Below are 12,750 nucleotides of genomic sequence, written 5' to 3'. Positions count from 1 at the left end.
CGCCTAGAGCTGGTGCTCTGCAACAAGAGAAGCCACTGCAATGAGAAGCCCGCTCACCACAACGAAGAGCAGCCCCCGCTCGCCGCAACTAGAGAAAGCCCATGAGCAGCAATGAAGACCCAACGCAGCTAAAAATAAAATAAATAAAATAAATAAATTTTTTTTTTAAATAGGAGTTTTTGCAACAAAACCCGGTAGTCAGAACATCAAAAGATTACTGTTAATTAAAGACAAACAGTCATCTCAAGTTAATGAATTTAGCTCTTTTCTATGTATGGGAAGATGCAAGAGTCCGGGCTCATTGAAATCATTCATTTGATATGCACCTTAGTTACCTAGGGCCAGCATCCTGCTTTTCTCCATCCTGAGTCTCCTCAGGGTGCACAGGGGCAACTGCAGTGGCTGATGGCTTGTTGGTCCCAACATCCTTTGCTTACTGATATGATGGGTGACAAAAACCCGGTAGTCAGAACATCAAAAGATTACTGTTAATTAAAGACAAACAGTCATCTCAAGTTAATGAATTTAGCTCTTTTCTATGTATGGGAAGATGCAAGAGTCCGGGCTCATTGAAATCATTCATTTGATATGCACCTTAGTTACCTAGGGCCAGCATCCTGCTTTTCTCCATCCTGAGTCTCCTCAGGGTGCACAGGGGCAACTGCAGTGGCTGATGGCTTGTTGGTCCCAACATCCTTTGCTTACTGATATGATGGGTGACATTCTTCATCCACAATTGAAAAGATCTGTGAGGTGCACTCTGAATCTCTTGAAAGAATCCTGAGTGTGGCTGAATACTCTGACTTTTGATCTTTATGACATTTTAGCAAAAGGTATAGTAATAGCTTCAGCCTTTTCTCCAGAGCATGATTTCCCAACAGTGAATCCCTTAACATCTTTTGCAATCTGGAGAGGCTGATTTTTCAAAATCATTAGGTCCTGTTTTGTTCTTCCCTCAAGTTATCGCTCTCCTCTCCCATGTTTTATAAATGACAGGAAGAAGTCAGGTGGCACCTTCTACACTTTCCCTGGAAATCTCCTTAGCTGTAAAATCTAAAGTTCATCACTTACAATTTCTTCTTTGCACATAACTGCTGGAGATAATTTTGCTAAGTTTCTGTCATTATGTAACAAGGATTTTCCTTTCCCAGGTTCCAATAACATGTTCCTCACTTCCTTTTGAATCCCCACCATCAGCATCCTGAAAGTCCAGATTTCTACTAAAGTCTGTTCAAGGAAATTTGCACTTTCTCATACATGCTTTTCAAAACTCTTCCAGCCACTGCCTATTCTCTGATTTCATTACTGCTCTCACATTCTTACATATTTCTGGATCCCAGTTCCAGGCAGTAAAATGTGAGCTAGTTATCTATTGCTGCATAACAAATTAATACAGACTTATTAGTTCAAAGTATCTGCAATTCCCACAACCATTGTCTTAGTTCCAGCTCTTATTTATTTCATGCCTGAATTATTGCAGTAACCTCCTCCTGGCTTCTTGCTGTGGTCTGGCTTTCTCCCATTCAATCTACCCTCTTCATTTCAATGAGACAGATATGATCTTGTTGCTCCTCCACTCAAAGAACTTCTGGAATCCCTGTTTTCTACTGTCTTTTTCATAGCATAAAAGATTTCTCAAAATATGGTCCCAGCCTATATTTTCAACTTCGTCTTCATCCATTTTTCCAATACAATTACTACTTACCATTCTCCAAATATACTCTTCATGTCCCTATGTCTTTGTGTTATCTCCTCTGCCTGACTGCCCATCCACCTGTCCTCTCTCCCAATCTGCTAAGCAAAGTTTTCTCTGTCCTTCCTTGCCCAATGCATATGATACTCCTTCTGTGATGCTTTCAGTGACACCATTATCCCTTCACTCAGCTAGGCAGAATTATCCTTTTCTTTGTACTCTACAACCTCACGCCTCAAAGCGTGATCCATGCACCAGCAGCATTGGCATCCCCAGGTGACTCATGCGCACATTATATTAAAATATAGATTCTAATTCAGTAGGTCTGGGATGGGGCAAGAGATTCTGTAATTCTTACAAACTCCCCAGTGACGCTAATGCTGTTCAACTGAAGGCTACACTTCAAACAGCAAGGTTTACAACACTTTGATTATAGCTCTGAATATATGATAGTATAGTTGGTTAACATCTCTGTCTCCTCTCTTAAACTCTAAGTATCTTAAAAGCAGGGACTATTAATCTATTTTTCCTTTGCAGTCTCCAGAGTGCCTCATATAGCACTCAGTACTTGGAGGATGCTAATAACTTAATACCTGTGTTTTACATAAAAGAATGATGAACAGATCCCTCATACAAGCTGTTATAGTTAAGTGTACCTGTTTGAGACTGCATAGTGAGGAGAACTTAAGGAATCGTGCACTGAACTTGGAAGAGGAGGTCAGAGATTGAAAAGGGTCAGGGACAGGAAAAGGGGTCTAAGTCCAACGCCTACATTAAGTGTCAATTAAGAGCCAAGATCAAGAAGCATTTTAGAGGGTGAAACCAGGAGGCAGGTATATGTCTCTAGAGAGGGAACAAGAGATTCCATAATCCCCAAAGTCACCTTTGGAGCCAGAATGAGAAGCTTCTTTTGGGAGAGATGCTGCATGCTTGCCAGAGCAAATTCCTGAGGATCACTTTAGTTGGGATCTGGGCATCACATTCCCCACCCCCCAACCCAAGTCAGCTGGCACTTTGATCTTGAACTTCCCAGCAACTAGAACTGGGAGAAAATAAATTCCTGTCCTTTAAGCCACCCAGCGTGTGGTATCCCAAGCTGACTAATAAAAATTTTAACATCATTTTTTAATTTATTTAACAATATTGGACAAATTTGTTTTGAAACCAAAAATTCCTGTATCTGCATTATTTGTGGGTCTGATTTTTCAGTTTCTTATTTCTGATGACTCTTATTTATGATGACTTCTTCCATGGGTATTTTTGTGATTTTTCAATTTTTAGTTTGTGTTCATTGGTACTTAATCAATTGGAATTTTTATTGGTCTGGGTTTAAATCTCCAAGAGATAATTAACATTTGTTTCTATTTGCTGTCTGGGACTGTGACCAGTTCATGATAAGTTTAAACTGAATGTCCTATTTCATTAAGGAAAATTTTCTCTGTTTATTCAGCTTGGCCACTCTTTTTGAATTTGCTGAGGTCCCTCATATATTGGATGGGTTTTTTTGTTGTTGATATATATACATGAAATGACTAACATTAATCAGTGTTAGAAACTAATGTGTCATCCCCCAGTAAGTATGTAGATGATTATTTGATTTACCTGGAGGGGGAAGGCATCTCTGAGTACAAAGGTAACTGTATACCATCGAGTGTGAAGAGTGGGCAGGAATGGACCCACAAGTAGATTTTCCAACAAGGTGCTCCAATATCCCTCATAACATTAAAATTGAAGTAAAATATTGTCCTTGAAATTTTGAAAGTTTGAAGTTTCAGATCATTTATCTTTCACCTTTTTCTTGGAGTCACAGAAATCTTCCTAATCTAGGTCCTTTAGGGGAATAGCTTGCCAAGTGTATCCTCTGCATGTGATTTATAAAACATGATATACATCCAAATTCTCTCTACATTAAAGTTACTCAGTTTACTCTAATGGCCCTTATATTAAAGTTACATCTATTCACAGCAGACAACACCTGTAAGTTTAGCTTGTAAGTCATTAGCTTGATGTACAGTGCTTGTTAATTTTCATCACTAAAGACTTGGACTTGGGGAGGAAGGCCTCTGAATTTTGCAACTCTATCCTCAAATGACTGTTCCTCATATTAGAAAATTATAAGGATACATAAAATATTTCTGTTATAATAAAAATTGCAAAGGAGTGAGCTGATCATGAGTGATGATCCAAAATGGCTCCATACTGGTCAGCCTCCACCCTGTGATCTCTTTTCCCTATTTCTATCACTATTTATTGTGTCAAGGATACCTGCATGAAAAACAAAATTTCTGCTTTAAACTCACTCATAAGTAATATGATACTCAGGGCTACCAAGCTATAGCCACTTTAGAACACCAGATTAGAAGAAGGTGGGTTTGGCTAAAACAAGGTCTCCAGCTTTCTTCCCAAAGGCACTCCCTTTCCCTAAACTGAGGAATAAACTAGCAGGTATCCTACAGTGTTGGCTTATGACCCACTTCTGGCCCTATGTTGACTCATGGCAGCTTGTGTTCTAGCGTCACTGAGCACCCCTAGTTGCGAGATCACCCTACCAGAGTGCAGGTCCTCCTGTACCCTGTTTCCTGCCTCTGTCTCCACTCCCCTTGAACTCTCTTTGCAGCATGGTCATGGTACCCTGGTGCTGGAATGGAATATCAAACTGTGTATCTTTACAAAGATGTTACGTCTCTTTGAGACAACTTACCAACACAATGCAACTTCAATGGGTTTTTTTTTTTATTATAGTAAACAGAAGGGTTCTAAGATTCACTCTGAAAATAAGTGGTCAAGAAATTTGAAAAGAACTCTGTGGTACAGATCACCTCTAACAATATTAGAATGTTATTTCATATTTTAAAAAAATGACAACTGATCTACTGTATAGCACAGGGAACGACATTCAATATCCTGTGATAAATCATAATGGAAAAGAAATATGAAAAAGAATGTGTATACAAACATATATATATATATATAACTGAATCACTTTGCTGTACAGTAGACATTAACACAACATTGTAAATCAACTATACTTCAATAAAATAAATTTTTAAAAATAAAAAAACAATTATTGTTGAAATACTGTGATTCTGATATAGATAGAAATGTGTATCTGAGAAACTGAATGAAAAGGCAAGAAGTAGACCCAATTATTTAGACAGATGGGTAGAGAGAGAGATAGATAGATGATAGATCTAGATAGATGATAGATGGATGGATAGATAGGTAGATAGACAGATAGATGGATAGATAGATATGATAGATGATAGATCTAGATAGATGATGGATAGACAGATAGGTTAGATAGATAGATGATTGATAGAGTTAATCAGTGCTAAGGGGTGGCTTTGGGACAGGGTTGACTCATTTATTAGATACAATAGGCACAGTTTAGGGGCCCACAAAAATGTTTTAATTTTAACATTTAAAATAAGAAAAAAGGAAAATTAATAATAATAATCGTATAATAATTAATCCAGCCTGTTATATTCATCTTTACAACAAAACAGTTATAAAATATGGTTTTTAATATTTTTCCTATGGAGCCTATGAAGGCAAAAATGCCTAGATCCCCCCAAAATCAAAAAGCAGTCCTGACCCGGAGAGCTTTAGCCTTTCTCGTCCATAATCTCCATCATGGTCACCACCATCATAAAGCTACCTCACAACATGCAGCAACAGTGAAAACAATGTGCTTGTTGTACAAATGCAGCTTCAAGACAAGGAACCCACCCTCCCTTTTAACAAGATTGCTCCCTGTTGCTCTCTCTTATAGACTCCAAGCTGCCACTGGATTACCAGTTTGGGGAAACATCAAGTTATATCCAAATCTTATATTTAAATATTACAAATTTATTAAATATCTTAATTTTCATAAATTGCACAAAACAGAATTGAGAGTTTTTATGTGTTCATTTAGATGATAGCAACTGATCTTTGAAAGAATTCATAAAGGAAAAGATCAATATGTAACTTCAGTATAAGAACCAACAAATCACAGTGAAAATGAAAACAGCAGGAAAAGTATTTGTCTCAAATGTTAGAGCAATGGATTATTAGGTATAATATATAAAAAGTTTACCCTAATATATAAAAATATTATAAATGCCCCCTTTATGGCAAATGAAATAAACAACAAAATGTAGATAGTTAGCAAACAGGGGAAAATGTTCAGGCTACAGCAAACTTCAAATTGAACAACAAAGTATGTTTTTATATCAATTAACTTGGCAAAGAAGATGTAATAATATTAGTACCATTGTTTACAGTGAAATTGATGAATACCTTTGACAGCGGATACAAAGCAGGAACATGGCAGTATGTATTGAGAATCATTAAAGTGTTCATACCCTTTGACCCAGTAATTTGATTCACTGTAATTTAAACTGAGGAGATAATTCAAAAGGAGGGCAAATCCCTATGTATGAGGCTCTTCATTGTAGCCTTCTCCAAAATAGCAGAAAATGAAAACACCTAAATGTCCAACAATAGGAACAGTGAAAACAGTGAAGTAAATTTCAGTACACTAACTAGATGGAATATTCTGCAGCTCTCATAATAATAATTATGGAGAATATGAGATATGGCAAGGAGTTGTTCCAAACACTGTTTCATAAAACAAAATATTCAATTATGTAGATGTTTTGATTATAGCTTTGTAAAATGTACCAGAATGTAGACCACAACCATAAGGAAGGAGAGAAAAATAGATTGTGTTTGCTCCTGCTCCTTCTCTTCAAAACATAAAGTTGGTAAAGGTTCTTTTTAAAAAAGAACCTTTACCAATTGTCTGTCAAGGTCATCAACACACCCCTTTACCTGCACAGCCCCCTCTCTTTTTAATAGCTCCTTCTTACTCATTTATTGAGTGGATTCATGCTGCTTCGGGGTACACATGTCATTTAGAAAGAAAGGCAACAGGTAAATTTATTCATTAATTATAGAGCCTTTATTTTGTGTTCAGCACTGGGATACAACTGTGATTAAGACCTCTCCCCTCTGTTCACTGAACTCACAGTTTACATATAGATGGATAAGGAGATAATTGTAATATAGTAGAGAAGTTCACAAAGTGATAGGGAAAAAAGGAAGCAAGGTGGGAACCAGAATCCTTTGGAGTCACATATCTCCTTAAAGGGATTTTATCTTTAAAAGGGGCTCAGGGAATTTGCTTCTTTTGTTATTCCACTTCCTTCCATGTCACGTATTTCTCTCTTTCTGGCTCCTCTCTGAGAGACATAAAAATGCTCAAGTCTCTCTTCCATGGCAAAAATTAAGTTTTGACTCCACACTCCCCTCTTATCATCTGTTCTATAACTCTCCTTCCTTTTTACTCATAATTCCATAATTCGTGTTTCTAATTCAATTCTAAGTCACTGCTTAGCCCACTATTCAAGTTGGTTGTGACAATTAAAACCACAAGAAAAGAAAGATTACACAGGAAGATGTAGGGCTTGTTCAATCCAGTTGGAGGACATAGAAATTACAAGCCAGAGAGCAAGCAGTGTGTCTAGAACATGGTGAACAACAGTGGGGAATGGCAGGAGTTGAAATTGGAAACATAGGTAGGGGCCCCCCCATGTGGGGTCTGTAGATCTCAGTAGAGTTTACAGTTTATCTATGTGCAATGGAAAGTCATGGGGTGTGGGCCCGGGGAGTGGGGCTTCAGCAAGAAAGGAACATAATGTAATTGATGTTTTTAAAAGATCACTCTGGTTGCAGTGTGGAGAATGGGTTGATGGGTCCAAGAATGGAAGCAGGCTATTGCTATAAACCTTATGAGAGATGTTGATTGTTTGATTTAAGGTAATGGTAGAGATGGCAAGAAATAAATGGATATGGGATATATTTTAGAAGTAGAGCTAGCAATTTGCTGATGACTTGCAAAGCTTGGGACTAAGAAAATAATCAAAAAAGATGGAATCAAACTCCTAGGTGTTTGGCTTGAGCATCTGAATGAATGCTTGTGCCATTTACTGAAATGTGCAATCCTGGGTTAGAAATAGGTATGATATGAGGTCTTCTTAGACTCTCCTAAAAATTGAAACTCACAAGACTACCATCAGTCACGCTTGCCACAGGTCTTCTTAGAAGGATACAGGAGAGAAATCCCAGTTGTTCAGCAGGGCACATCACAAGGTTCCTCTTTTGTTAGGTTCCTTAAAGCAGTCCAACAGCAGCCCATTCAATTGTCCAGAAACTACCTTCTTGCCAGGTGACAGCCCAGATGCAAGGATTCCAGATCTATATCAGTCAGGTGCCGGGGCTTACTTAGCTTAATAGCTTCTTTGCCTAAAGGAGCTAGTATCTATGTAATTACTCTAAGGACATACCTTCCAGTTTCCCAGGAAGGCTCATGGCAATTACAAGAATCACCACATGTGGAGGAAGCCCTAGAGCATGCTTTCCCACCAGGTATTTACAGTTCATTTATGCTTCCTCCCACTCCATGTTTAGATTACCAAACAGGCGTCATTTTTACTATAAGAGATGTTGCTTAGTAACATAGTTGACATTCTTACCCTCTTCAGGTCATTAGGAGAACAGAGCTACACTTTGAAGGTCAGGTTATTATGCAGAATGGAAAAAAGTTATGCTATTTACCCACAGAACTAGAAATCAAAAATTCTGTTTTTGTCATGTGAAGTATTAAGTGGAGGTGTGAAATGAGCAATTTAATATATGTCTGGAGCTCAACTGGGTAACTACATTTACGAATAATCAGCATATTTAAAGCCTTGACAGCAGAGAGGCTCACCTAGAGAAAGAGGGCAGCGAGGAACAGGCGGAGCCTGGGGTAGAGCCCTGGGACTCTTTACAGTTTAGAGGTCTAGAAAAGAAAGAGGAGCCAGGAGAGGAAATTAAGAAAAAGTGGCCAGTGAGATGGGAGGAAAATGCGATGAAAATGGAGTCATTAAAAGACAAGATAAGGGCTTCCCTGGTGGCGCAGTGGTTAAGAGTCCACCTGCCAATGCAGGGGACACGGGTTCGAGCCCTGGTCCGGGAAGATCCCACATGCCGCGGAGCAACTAAGCCCGTGTGCCACAACTACTGAGCCTGTGCTCTAGAGCCCGTGAGCCACAACTACTGAAGCCCGCAGGCCACAACTACTGAAGCCTGCGCACCTGGAGCCAGTGCTCTGCAACAAGAGAAGCCACCGCAGTGAGAAGCCGGCACACTGCAACGAAGAGTAGCCTCCGCTCGCCGCAACTAGAGAAAAGCCCACGCACAGCAACGAAGACCCAACGCAGCCATAAATAAATAAATAAATAAGTTTATGGAAAAAATAATAGACAAGATAAGAGGTTCAAATAAAAGGGGAATGGTCAGCTAGGTCAAAAAAAAATGCTGGAGATACCAAGTAAGAAGAGACCAGAAATGTAACCTCCAGATTTGGCAACAAGGAGACCATTAGTGACATTTTCAGAGGTTGTTTGCCTGACCTGATTGGAGTGGATTGAGAATGGAAAGAGAGGAAGTGGAAAAAGTGACTGTGGACAAGTTTTCTATGAAGCAGCAGAAGTAAGTGAGACGTCAAGGAGGGCTTACAAATAGTGGGTACCAGACATGTCTGCGTGCTGACTGGAATGATCCCATGTAACGGGGAAAATAATGCAAGAATGAAAAACGAGAGGGTGAGAGAGGATGGACCCAGAGCCTAGAGCAGTTGGCTTTGGAAAGAAGTTGGAGCACATCCTTGTAACAAATGTGAAAGCAGCTAGTGTATTTCAGAGGATCCACCCAGTTCCTGAGTCAGAATCCTGGTGACATTTATACATTTTAATTATTTAACCCCACAGCCAATCAGTCCTATGGAATTCCAAAACAAGCCAGAAGTTCCATGAGGTTAGGAGCTATGTTTCATTTCACTTTGTACTTTCAGCACTAGGATAGCGCCTGGCATAGATGAGATGTCTAACAAGAAATGCAAAGGAACAAGCCTCTAATAGTAGGTAGCATCAGGGCAAGATGAGAGATACTGGGGAACAGTCCACCATGCTTTCTCTCGGTGACCTGAGGAAAACATGTCCTCAGGTTACTCCTGCTCCCAGGAGAATTCCACCCCACCCCACCCCTTTTTCCTTATTGAGATCATGTTCAGGGCCTTGCCTCAAAGCCAACTGCTCCTCTCCAACTCCAAAGAGCAGTGCCTTGGACCAGCTGCCAACCCTCTAGGGACTTTTCCCCAATAGGCCTTCCCCATCTTTGATTAATAAATTGTAGGAACTTTGTTCCTCATTCACTCTGGTCTCCCTGAAAGCTCTTGGCTGAAGAGATGGACTGTGGCCAGTAACCCCTTCAGAGACTCCTAGAAAAGAATGATTCAAGGCATCACAGGCCTCGAGCTGGGTCAGTCCGGACATTTCCCCTGTGAGTGACTGAGGGAGGGTCACATCAAGGCAGTCTGATTTCTGTGTTGGTACAGCCCCCAAGCCAGCAAGACATAAATTGGTTTATAGCTTTAATATTGAAGGAATAGATTTAATAAATTCCCATGGAGGGAAAAAGGGTTGTAATTTCTAATATCTCTATGAAAGCAAGTTCATTTGAAACTAGTTCAGCTCAAATAAATGTCAGGATAAGAAGGAGGAAGACTTGCTCTAGAAAAGATAGCCCAAAGTTCAGTGACCCACGGGACTGAAGCTCTTTGGGGTTCCTGCAGGCCAAGTTTTTGGTGAGGATTAATGAGAGAAGCTCTGTGAAGGAGGTCTACAAATTATAAAGAGCTGCACAAATCAAAATGAACACTTTGGCTAATAACTAAGTACAGATAGTTAATGGACAGAGAGAGGGCAAGAGACTAAGATCCAGGAAAGATGAGCTACATCTGTGTGGCAGTAAGAAAAGAAACAAAGGGAAGCCAGGCTCAAGAATGTGAAGTATACATTTTAATTATAAAAGGAAGGAACAGGAATACTTGGGGACACAGGGGGGCCAGAAGCAGGGCACAGACTGGGCAGGGAGCAGAGAGAGGTGCTCTCAGAGTATTAGGGCCACAAGAACTCTTGGGCTGGTCTACTTCCAATTACCCCTTTAACAGGTGAGAAGACAGAGTTCCAGAGAGCAAGAGTGACCTGCACGGAGTCACATAGTCTATTAGTGGCAAAAAACAAGCCACAGAAGGACATCTTCCTGAGATCAGCCTGTACTTGGGTAGGTGGACAGACACCCAAAGCTTGTCTCGGCTGTATTCAGCTGTATTCTTCTGCTGAGACAAGTGCTGCCCTGCAGGGTGGAACAGAATCTGTAGCCTGGGCTGGTGTGCAAGGGATGTACCGTGAGCCTCCATGAGCTGTGACTTCTGACCTTCATAGCTGGGGCCACTGGGTTCCTGTGCAGACTTAACCTCATGGCTGCCTTGGGCAGCCTAGTCCTGGCCTAATTGCTAGTCTTGGCCTAGAAGCAGCTTGCTTTTGCAATGTCTTTTTTCCTTCTCTTATTTTCCCTTCCATTTCTCATTAGTCCTATATGGCCTGAGGAGTCCATGCCCATGATTACTCCTGATCCCAAACCTGTCTGCTGCCAACTGTATATTGACCAGGCCTCTGTGGCTGTTGACTGGATATTCTCCAGTGGGCTGCCTGGCTCCTACCTCTAACAATCTCCAGCTTGCTTTTTCTCCTCATATCTGAGTCTCCTTCTTACAGGGACAAAGAGATCAGAAGACGCAGTTGGGCTCAAGGCAACCCACATGTTCCTGTCCTGGTAAGTGAGCTCACACATGCACCCATTAGTATCTTCTCTGAGACTGTCTTCAAGGTGCTCTGGGCATGGAAGCTAAGGAGGCAAAGCAACGTAGGACTTCACAGAGTGACTTCCAAGCGATGTTGCAAAGATTCCTGTCTTTTAATTCATCACAGAGCATATCATTTACAGATAAGCCCTTCTCAGGGCAGGGCTCCAGACTGTAACAAACTCATTTCTAAAGTCTGTTCCAATATAGACGGAAGGAAGGAAGGAAGGAAGAGAGGGAGAGAGGGAGGGAGGGAGGGGGAAGGAAGAAACTAATACAGGTTCTACAAGGGAATGACTTAGTCACTTGGGTTGAGTTGGATTTCCCTTTGGAATTATTAAGGCTGAAAGTGTGACAGTGGAACATGTTTGTACAAGAGTGCCTGATGGTTGGCATTGTAGCTTTTCAGGGGTCTGGTCATCATTTTAGGAGTTTGAGGAAGGTTCTTTCTGGAAAAGAGAAGAAGAGAGCTGGGAAGTTCTGTCTAATATGACTAAGACTATAAGAAGCCAAGACTCCATGCACTCATTCATCCAACAACATTACTGACAATGAAATAGAGATGTACCAGCTCTGGTCTAGGTGGCCACTAGGGACAGAGGCAAGAGTAGCAGAAAATTCATTGGCCATTAACTCCCTAGAGAACAATGAGACTAGATTTAACCCCATCTAGGGAGAGATGTAGCCTGACCAGGGATCTCACAACATTCTGACCAGATTTTATTATAGCCTCTTGGAGAGAAGGGTAGAGTGTAGAAGGCATTGAAAATCTATTTTTCATGTAATTCTATCCCACCACCATCATTTAGACAATATCCTCTAAAGTCCCACACCTAAAGACATATCTCTGCTGTTTCTTCTCTCCCCCCTACATGGTTTGCCCAGCATCTTCATGAACTCCAGCCCTCATGGCAATAATAGGAAAAAAGTAGATTAGGTGATGATATCTATTTTACAGGTGAGGAAACTGAGACTTGACCAAGACCATGTGACTAGTAAATGAAAGAAGAGCAGTAAATGGGAAATTAATTGGCCTGGGAACTCAAGAGATCAAAGTTATGCCCCTCTATTTGTCACTAAATCAGATAGGCGGGGCTTCCCTGGTGGCGCAGTGGTTAGGAATCTGCCTGCCAATGCAGGGGACATGGGTTCGAGCCCTGGTCTGGGAGGATCCCACATGCCGCGGAGCAACTAAGCCCGTGAGCCACAACTACTGAGCTTGCGCGTCTGGAGCCTGTGCTCCGCAACGGGAGAGGCCGCGACAGTGAGAGGCCCGCGCACCGCGATGAAGAGTGGCCCCTACTCTCCGCAACTGGAGAAAGCTCTC

General features: G+C 41.0%; 1 long non-coding RNA gene across 1 annotated transcript in view; it reads left to right on the top strand.

The window, feature by feature from the left end:
- The first annotated feature begins 472 nt into the window (after window positions 1-472).
- Window positions 473-12,750, top strand: part of LOC309667522 — a 32,009-nt gene continuing 19,731 nt past the window's right edge. The window contains exon 1 of the long non-coding RNA XR_014267801.1: window positions 473-12,512. This is a non-coding gene — a long non-coding RNA (uncharacterized lncRNA). The remainder of the gene's footprint in view (window positions 12,513-12,750) is intronic.

The sequence above is a fragment of the Balaenoptera physalus genome, assembly GCF_965194825.1.
Source record: "Balaenoptera physalus genome assembly, chromosome: 10".
NCBI lineage: Eukaryota > Metazoa > Chordata > Mammalia > Artiodactyla > Balaenopteridae > Balaenoptera > Balaenoptera physalus.
This window is presented reverse-complemented; position numbering and strand designations above follow the sequence as displayed.